This window comes from Xyrauchen texanus, chromosome 23 (assembly GCF_025860055.1).
Source record: "Xyrauchen texanus isolate HMW12.3.18 chromosome 23, RBS_HiC_50CHRs, whole genome shotgun sequence".
Taxonomy (NCBI): domain Eukaryota; kingdom Metazoa; phylum Chordata; class Actinopteri; order Cypriniformes; family Catostomidae; genus Xyrauchen; species Xyrauchen texanus.
The window spans coordinates 1320208-1330207 of NC_068298.1; the positions used below are offsets into that span (position 1 = coordinate 1320208).

A 10000-nucleotide genomic window follows, 5' to 3' on the forward strand; every position below is an offset into this window, starting at 1 on the left:
TGTGTGTCTCTTAATTTCATTGTGTTGTGTCTTAATTTCATTGTGTTGTGTCTTAATTTCATTGTGTTTGTCTTAATTTCATTGTGGTGTGTCTTAATTTCATTGTGTTGTGTATAATTTCATTGTGTTTGTCATAATTTCATTGTGTTTGTATTAATTTCATTGTGTTGTGTATAATTTCATTGTGTTTGTCATAATTTCATTGTGTGTCTCTTAATTTCATTGTGTGTGTCTTAATTTCATTGTGTTTGTATTAATTTCATTGTGTTTGTCATAATTTCATTGTATTTGTCTTAATTTCATTGTAGTGTGTCTTAATTTCATTGTGTTTGTCTTAATTTCATTGTGTTGTGTCTTAATTTCATTGTGTTGTGTATTAATTTTATTGTGTTGTGTCTTAATTTTATTGTGTTGTGTCTTAATTTCATTGTGTGTCTCTTAATTTTATTGTGTTGTGTCTTAATTTCATTGTGTTGTGTATAATTTCATTGTGTGTCTCTTAATTTCATTGTGTTGTGTCTTAATTTCATTGTGTTGTGTCTTAATTTCATTGTGTTGTGTATTAATTTTATTGTGTTGTGTCTTAATTTCATTGTGTTGTGTATTAATTTTATTGTGTTGTGTCTTAATTTCATTGTGTGTCTCTTAATTTTATTGTGTTGTGTCTTAATTTCATTGTGTTGTGTATAATTTCATTGTGTGTCTCTTAATTTCATTGTGTGTCTCTTAATTTCATTGTGTTTGTATTAATTTCATTGTGTTGTGTCTTAATTTCATTGTGTTTGTATTAATTTCATTGTGTTGTGTCTTAATTTCATTGTGTTTGTATTAATTTCATTGTGTTTGTCTTAATTACATTGTGTTTGTATTAATTTCATTGTGTTGTGTCTTAATTTCATTGTGTGTGTCTTAATTTCATTGTGTTTGTCTTAATTTCATTGTGTTGTGTCTTAATTTCATTGTGTTTGTCTTAATTTCATTGTGGTGTGTCTTAATTTCATTGTGGTGTGTCTTAATTTCATTGTGTTGTGTATAATTTCATTGTGTTTGTCATAATTTCATTGTGTGTCTCTTAATTTCATTGTGTTTGTCTTAATTTCATTGTGTTTGTCTTAATTTCATTGTGGTGTGTCTTAATTTCATTGTGTTTGTGTATAATTTCATTGTGTTGTGTATAATTTCATTGTGTTTGTCATAATTTCATTGTGTGTCTCTTAATTTCATTGTGTGTGTCTTAATTTCATTGTGTGTGTCTTAATTTCATTGTGTTTGTATTAATTTCAGTGTGATGTGAATAATTTCATTGTATTTGTCTTAATTTCATTGTGTTTGTCTTAATTTCATTGTGTGTGTCTTAATTTCATTGTGTGTCTCAATTTCATTGTGTGTCTCTTAATTTCATTGTCTTTATTTCATTGTGGTGTGTCTTAATTTCATTTTGTTTGTCTTAATTTCATTGTGTGTCTCTTAATTTCATTGTCTTTATTTCATTGTGGTGTGTCTTAATTTCATTGTGTTGTGTCTTAATTTCATTGTGTGTCTCTTAATTTCATTGTGTGTCTCTTAATTTCATTGTGTTTGTCTTAATTTCATTGTGTGTCTCTTAATTTCATTGTCTTTATTTCATTGTGTTGTCTTAATTTCATTGTGTTGTGTATAATTTCATTGTGTTGTGTATAGTTTCATTGTGTTTGTCTTAATTTCTTTGTGTTTGTCTTAATTTCATTGTGTTGTGTCTTAATTTCATTGTGTGTCTCCTAATTTCATTGTCTTAATTTCATTGTGTTGTGTCTTAATTTCATTTTGTTTGTCTTAATTTCATTGTGTGTCTTAATTTCATTGTGTTGTGTCTTAATTTCATTGTGTTTGTCTTAATTTCATTGTGTTGTGTATAATTTCATTGTGTTGTGTCTTAATTTCATTGTGTGTCTCTTAATTTTATTGTGTGTCTCCTAATTTCATTGTCTTAATTTCATTGTGTTGTGTCTTAATTTCATTTTGTTTGTCTTAATTTCATTGTGTGTCTTAATTTCATTGTGTTGTGTCTTAATTTCATTGTGTTTGTCTTAATTTCATTGTGTTGTGTATAATTTCATTGTGTTTGTCTTAATTTCATTGTGTGTCTCTTAATTTCATTGTGTGTCTCCTAATTTCATTGTCTTAATTTCATTGTGTTGTGTCTTAATTTCATTTTGTTTGTCTTAATTTCATTGTGTGTCTTAATTTCATTGTGTTGTGTCTTAATTTCATTGTGTTTGTCTTAATTTCATTGTGTTGTGTATAATTTCATTGTGTTGTGTCTTAATTTCATTGTGTTTGTCTTAATTTCATTGTGTTGTGTATAATTTCATTTTGTTTGTCTTAATTTCATTGTGTGTCTCTTAATTTTATTGTGTTGTGTCTTAATTTCATTGTGTTTGTCTTAATTTCATTGTGTTGTGTATAATTTCATTGTGTTTGTCTTAATTTCATTGTCTTTATTTCATTGTGTTGTGTCTTAATTTCATTGTGTGTCTCTTAATTTCATTGTCTTAATTTCATTGTGTTTGTCTTAATTTCATTGTTTGTCTTAATTTCATTGTGTTTGTATTAATTTCATTGTGGTGTGTATTAATTTCATTGTGGTGTGTCTTAATTTCATTTTGTTTGTCTTAATTTCATTGTGTGTCTCTTAATTTCATTGTGTTGTGTCTTAATTTCATTGTGTGTCTCTTAATTTCATTGTGTTTGTCTTAATTTCATTGTGTGTCTCTTAATTTCATTGTGTTTGTCTTAATTTCATTGTGGTGTGTATAATTTCATTGTGTGTCTCTTAATTTCATTGTCTTAATTTCATTGTGTTGTGTCTTAATTTCATTTTGTCTTAATTTCATTGTGTTTGTCTTAATTTCATTGTCTTAATTTCATTGTGTTGTGTCTTAATTTCATTTTGTCTTAATTTCATTGTGTTTGTCTTAATTTCATTGTCTTCATTTCATTGTGTTGTGTTTTAATTTCATTGTGTTTGTCTTAATTTCATTGTCTTAATTTCATTGTGTTGTGTCTTAATTTCATTGTGTGTCTCTTAATTTCATTGTCTTAATTTCATCGTGTTGTGTCTTAATTTCATTGTGTGTCTCTTAATTTCATTGTCTTAATTTCATCGTGTTGTGTCTTAATTTCATTGTGTTTGTCTTAATTTCATTGTGTGTCTCTTAATTTCATTGTGTTTGTCTTAATTTCATTGTGTGGTGTATTAATTTTATTGTGTTTGTCTTAATTTCATTGTGTTTGTCTTAATTTCATTGTGTTTGTCTTAATTTCATTGTGTTGTGTATTAATTTTATTGTGTTTGTCTTAATTTCATTGTGTTGTGTATTAATTTTATTGTGTTTGTCTTAATTTCATTGTGTTGTGTCTTAATTTCATTGTGTGTCTCTTAATTTTATTGTGTTGTGTCTTAATTTCATTGTGTTTGTCTTAATTTCATTGTGTTTGTCTTAATTTCATTGTGTTTGTCTTAATTTTGTCATTTTGTATTTTTTTAATTTTCTTGACACTAGGCCATTGTCCAAAAGTCTTCGCCTCACTGTGCAGATGCCCTCATCCTGCTGGACACTCTGGGACGTCCTGAAGACTTCTTCACTGCAGTTGAACCTCTCTCCTTGATGTTCTTGATGATCTGGTAAATGGTTCTTTCAGGTGAAATATTCCTTGCAGCAATTTCCTTGCATGTGAGGCCATTTTGATGCAAAGCGATGATGGCTGCACGTCTTTCTTTAGAGGTAACCGTCGCTAACAAGAACACAATGATTGGAAGCACTTATTCCCTCCTTTTATAGCATCAGTCTGCTCTTATAATCCAATCAGAATGATCGAGTTAGTAAAGGAAAATAATTTCTTTACCTGTGATGGCAAACATATACTTTGTCACCTATTACACAATTTTAGTTTATAAACAGATTTAGCACTTATAACTTGCCGATGTCTTCTTCCCAAAAATTCGGAATTATTATGAATATTTGTGCTTTGTAATTGTGGTGAAAAATAATTGTAGTGAAGTTGAATACTTTTTTTAATCGACTCAATTAAAAGTACTATTATTTATTTATACTTCGATTTGAAAAATGTAAAAAATGTACTCACAATAAATGTCATTTTTAGCTAGTCTGAGAACGTTTACCTTTCTGTGTGTTCCTGTCCGGTGGTGTACACAACCCCTCAGCATCTGATGGTAAACCCCGCCTTTTCCCTTTGCTTTCCTTTTTGTGACGTGTACTTGTCTTTCCTGTGCTTAAGCAGAGTAAAAACAGAAGAAACGGCAGGAAAATATGATCGTCCTCCATAGGGCACTCACTCCAATGTTTACCTCTCACACCATCACCAACAGATGTTACGTATATTCACTCCGAGACCGCAGGGCTGATGAGAGAAACTACAGATGAGAGAGAGACTGGAGAGACGCACACCTCTGTTTGTGTGATCTACACCAGGAGTACACGGACACATCTCACATGCGCCATTACATTTACATTACAATTTTTGATTGTCCGCTGTACGAAAGCTGTAATTCCAATCAGGGGTGCATTTCCAAAACAACGACGTAACTCACTGCTTAACCAACATAGTATGATGCACCATTGCAGAAAGGAACTAGTTAGACACGACTGTTTCCCAAAACTCTAGTAACTATGTCGCACATCCAACATTCAAACCACGTTGGATCAACTATATAGATCTGTCGTCAATGATGTTACGCAGGGGTGGAGTAAAAACTTCTGGCAAAATTACATCATAATAGCTCATTTTCACATACACCAGAAAGACGTTTAATGCAAGAAAGCTGCTAAAGACGTGAAATCGGCATGCACCGTGTGATAAGACAGATGAATTGCGATGCAATATATGTGTTTCCCTCTACATCAGATTTCGGGGTACCCCTGACACGCTTGAGCACATAAGTGCATGAGCACTCTCCAAATGGGCACATTCTGTTCAGAGGAGATAATCCCTATGCCCTATTCCCTTCATAGTCTTTCCCATCCACTGTGACAGCAGTGTAGGGGATATGGCAACCCTTTTAATAGGGGAAATGGAAACCCCTTTAATAGGGCATATGGCAACCCCTTTGATAGGGCATATGGCAACCCCTTTAATAGGGCATATGGCAACCCCTTTGATAGGGGATATGGCAACCCCTTTGATAGGGGATATGGCAACCCCTTTCATAGGGCATATGGCAACCCCTTTAATAGGGCATATGGCAACCCCTTTGATAGGGGATATGGCAACCCCTTTCATAGGGCATATGGCAACCCCTTTGATAGGGGATATGGCAACCCCTTTGATAGGGCATATGGCAACCCCTTTCATAGGGCATATGGCAACCCCTTTGATAGGGCATATGGCAACCCCTTTTATAGGGGATATGTCAACCCTTTAATAGGGGATATGTCAACCCCTTTGATAGGGCATATGTCAACCCCTTTGATAGGGCATATGGCAACCCTTTGATAGGGCATATGGCAACCCTTTGATAGGGCATATGGCAACCCTTTGATAGGGCATATGTCAACCTTTAATAGGGCATATGTCAACCTTTTAATAGGGCATATGTCAACCCCTTTGATAGGGCATATGTCAACCCTTTAATAGGGCATATGTCAACCCTTTAATAGGGCATATGTCAACCCCTTTGATAGGGCATATGTCAACCCCTTTGATAGGGCATATGTCAACCCTTTAATAGGGCATATGTCAACCCTTTAATAGGGGATATGTCAACCCTTTAATAGGGCATATGTCAACCCCTTTGATAGGGCATATGTCAACCCTTTAATAGGGCATATGTCAACCCTTTAATAGGGCATATGTCAACCCCTTTGATAGGGCATATGTCAACCCCTTTGATAGGGCATATGTCAACCCTTTAATAGGGCATATGTCAACCCTTTAATAGGGATATGTCAACCCTTTAATAGGGCATATGTCAACCCCTTTGATAGGGCATATGTCAACCCTTTAATAGGGCATATGTCAACCCTTTAATAGGGCATATGTCAACCCCTTTGATAGGGCATATGTCAACCCTTTAATAGGGCATATGTCAACCCTTTAATAGGGCATATGTCAACCCCTTTGATAGGGCATATGGCAACCCTTTGATAGGGGATACGGCAACACGTGAATGAAAAAAACGCTTGTTATTTCATATGGAGTATAAAAAATGTGAGTTTTTTCCCTGTTGTTTTCCATGTCAGCTGTTGTACCTCTCTCATAAATGTTTCAGCTTTTTCCATTTTACATCATTTGAACCACCATAATTCACAGCTGTTTTAAAGACTCCGTCTTAAACTCACACTTGTGTTTTTGAGCCATTCAGGTTTCAGAGAGCAAAAGAGCTTCACAGATTTGTGGATTTTGTCACTGTGTGGAAACGTGTCCTAGATCCTGGTGATTCCTGTCAACTGCATGAAGAAGATGATCAATAATCTGTCTGGTGTGTGTTTGTGTGATTATTCATTCTGTGTCTGCACACACAAACACACACACACACACACACACACATGTGTTGAGCTTGGCCTCATTGTTTTGAATTTCAGGACAGAAACTTTTTTGAATTTTGGTCACTTCAGCGTGTCATGTCAGATTCCCGTCAGAAGACTCATAGAAGCATGCTGTGACCACTGACCTCTGCTATATGAAGCTAAACAAGCTTAGAAAAATCACACATATGGACTAAATAATATTTTATTATTAATTTAGAATTATTAGTGATATGAGAAGTTGGAAAGATGACTTGCAATACCTTGACGTACAGTTGTTATTCAGAAATATCTGATAGCTGTGTAATAAATCTGTATATTAGATATATATTTGTTTGTGAACAGAAGTAAACAAAAGTGGTGGTCTGACATGTGACCTGCTGCTTCGTCAGTCTGTCTTTTGATTAACCTCTCTCTCTCTCTCTCTCTCTCTGTTTAAAAGTACTTTATTGGCATTATTGTGTTTACAAACTGTATTGACAAAGCATCAATACATGCAACCAATAAATACAAGGAAAAAAGAGAACAATAATGACATTCTCTCTCTCTCTCTCTCTCTCTCCTCCATCAGAAACAGAGATGGAAACTCCAGATGTTTGTCCGACCCCCTGCGGAGCAGCTTGAGGAATTTCAGGATAGTAAACGAGAGACTGCTGACCTTGTGCAAGGCTATAAATTCTCTTGCTGAAACACAAACAGTGGACTTCTGCCCGCAGGGAGATACACCGAACCGGACTGAACAAAACCTCATTGATCTGGATCTAATTTAATAAACCACAGCAGAACGTGAGCAACACACAAACCCACTGACCTGCACATTAAAGGGATAGTTCACTTAAAATACAAATGTGCTCATCATTTACTCATGCTCATGATGTACTGTCTTCTGCAAAACACACACACAGATGTTTTGATGGAGATATGAGGTGTTTTTGTCAATTCAATGTAAGTCAAAGGGGGTCTAAAACTTTCAAGCTCCACAAAGCACATAATGGCAGCACAAAAGTAATCCATATGAATCCAGCGGTTCAATCCGTGTCTTTGAATGGGATACGATTGCTTTGTGTAAAACTGATCAATATTTAAGGACCCCATTGACAAAAACACCTCATATCTCCATCAAAACATCTTTGTGTGTGTTTTGCAGAAGGAAGTCAGTCATGCGAGTTTGAGCCGGCAGAAGAGTAAATGATGAGATAGTGATTATATTTGGGTGAGCGATCTCTCTATAACAGTGTGTGTGAGTGTGTCTATCTGTGTTTGTGTATTTGACCTACTAAAGTCTTGTGTTGTTTTTGCAGTCAGATGTTTGGAGGTGTTTGGATGACAGCCATCATCCCATCTGCATGTGTTCTGTTCCACATCTATAACACACTCACATGAGAGTTATAAATCCATCGCTGAAGTTACTGCAAAAGAAAAGTATCTGAGGTATGGGAAGATTAGAGAGAGAAAGAAAGAAAAGAGAAAGAAACAGAGAAGGAGAAGAAAGAGGGAGAGAGAAACAGAGAGAGTGCTGACTCAGTGAAAGAGAGAGAGAAACAGAGAGAGTGCTGACTCAGGGAAAGAGAGAGAGAAAGAGAGAGTGCTGACTCAGGGAAAGAGAGAGAGAAACAGAGAGAGTGCTGACTCAGAGAAAGAGAGAGAGAGAACAGAGAGAGTGCTGACTCAGGGAAAGAGAGAGAGAGAAACAGAGAGAGTGCTGACTCAGGGAAAGAGAGAGAGAGAAACAGAGAGAGTGCTGACTCAGAGAAAGAGAGAGAGAGAAACAGAGAGAGTGCTGACTCAGAGAAAGAGAGAGAGAAACAGAGAGAGCGCTGACTCAGGGAAAGAGAGAGAGAGAAACAGAGAGAGTGCTGACTCAGGGAAAGAGAGAGAGAAACAGAGAGAGTGCTGACTCAGGGAAAGAGAGAGAGAAACAGAGAGAGCGCTGACTCAGGGAAAGAGAGAGAGAAACAGAGAGAGTGCTGACTCAGAGAAAGAGAGAGAAACAGAGAGAGTGCTGACTCAGGAAAGAGAGAGAGAAACAGAGAGAGTGCTGACTCAGGGAAGAGAGAGAGAACAGAGAGAGCTGACTCAGGAAAGAGAGAGAAACAGAGAGATGACTCAGGAAAGAGAGAGAAACAGAGAGAGTGCTGACTCAGAGAAAGAGAGAGAGAGAACACGAGAGAGAGATGCTGACTCAGGGAAAGAGAGAGAGAAACAGAGAGAGTGCTGACTCAGGGGAAGAGAGAGAGAGACGAAGACTCAGAGAAGAGAACGGGCTGACTCAGGGAAAGAGAGAGAGAAACAGAGAGTGCTGACTCAGGGAAAGAGAGAGAGAAACAGAGAGAGTGCTGACTCAGAGAAAGAGAGAGAGAGAGAGACAGAGAGTGCTGACTCAGAGAAAGAGAGAGAGAGAAACAGAGAGAGTGCTGACTCAGAGAAAGAGAGAGAGAGAAACAGAGAGAGTGCTGACTCAGGGAAAGAGAGAGAGAAACAGAGAGAGCGCTGACTCAGGGAAAGAGAGAGAGAAACAGAGAGAGTGCTGACTCAGGGAAAGAGAGAGAGAAACAGAGAGAGTGCTGACTCAGGGAAAGAGAGAGAGAAAGAGAGAGTGCTGACTCAGGGAAAGAGAGAGAGAGACAGAGAGAGTGCTGACTCAGGAAAGAGAGAGAGAAAGAGAGAGTGCTGACTCAGGGAAAGAGAGAGAGAAAGAGAGAGTGCTGACTCAGAGAAAGAGAGAGAGAGAAACAGAGAGAGTGCTGACTCAGAGAAAGAGAGAGAGAGAAACAGAGAGAGTGCTGACTCAGGGAAAGAGAGAGAGAAACAGAGAGAGTGCTGACTCAGAGAAAGAGAGAGAGAGAAACAGAGAGAGTGCTGACTCAGGAAAGAGAGAGAAACAGAGAGAGCTGACTCAGGGAAAGAGAGAGAAACAGAGAGAGTGCTGACTCAGGGAAAGAGAGAGAGAAACAGAGAGAGTGCTGACTCAGGGAAAGAGAGAGAGAAACAGAGAGAGTGCTGACTCAGGGAAGAGAGAGAGAAACAGAGAGAGTGCTGACTCAGGGAAAGAGAGAGAGAAACAGAGAGAGTGCTGACTCAGGGAAAGAGAGAGAAGCAGAGAGTGCTGACTCGAGAAAGAGAGAGAAACAGAGAGAGTGCTGACTCAGGGAAAGAGAGAGAGAAACAGAGAGAGTGCTGACTCAGGGAAAGAGAGAGAGAGAAACAGAGAGAGTGCTGACTCGGAGAAAGAGAGAGAGAAACAGAGAGAGTGCTGACTCAGGGAAAGAGAGAGAGAAACAGAGAGAGTGCTGACTCGGAGAAAGAGAGAGAGAAACAGAGAGAGTGCTGACTCAGAGAAAGAGAGAGAGAGAAACAGAGAGAGTGCTGACTCAGGGAAAGAGAGAGAGAGAAACAGAGAGAGTGCTGACTCAGAGAAAGAGAGAGAGAAACAGAGAGAGTGCTGACTCAGGGAAAGAGAGAGAGAGAAACAGAGA

General features: G+C 37.1%; 1 protein-coding gene across 1 annotated transcript in view; it reads left to right on the forward strand.

The window, feature by feature from the left end:
• The first annotated feature begins 7253 nt into the window (after positions 1-7253).
• The window catches only part of LOC127663146 (macrophage mannose receptor 1-like), a 26524-nt gene continuing 23777 nt past the window's right edge, over positions 7254-10000 (forward strand). The window contains exon 1 of the mRNA XM_052154628.1: positions 7254-7310. The gene's annotated coding sequence lies outside the window, so the exon portion shown is untranslated. The remainder of the gene's footprint in view (positions 7311-10000) is intronic.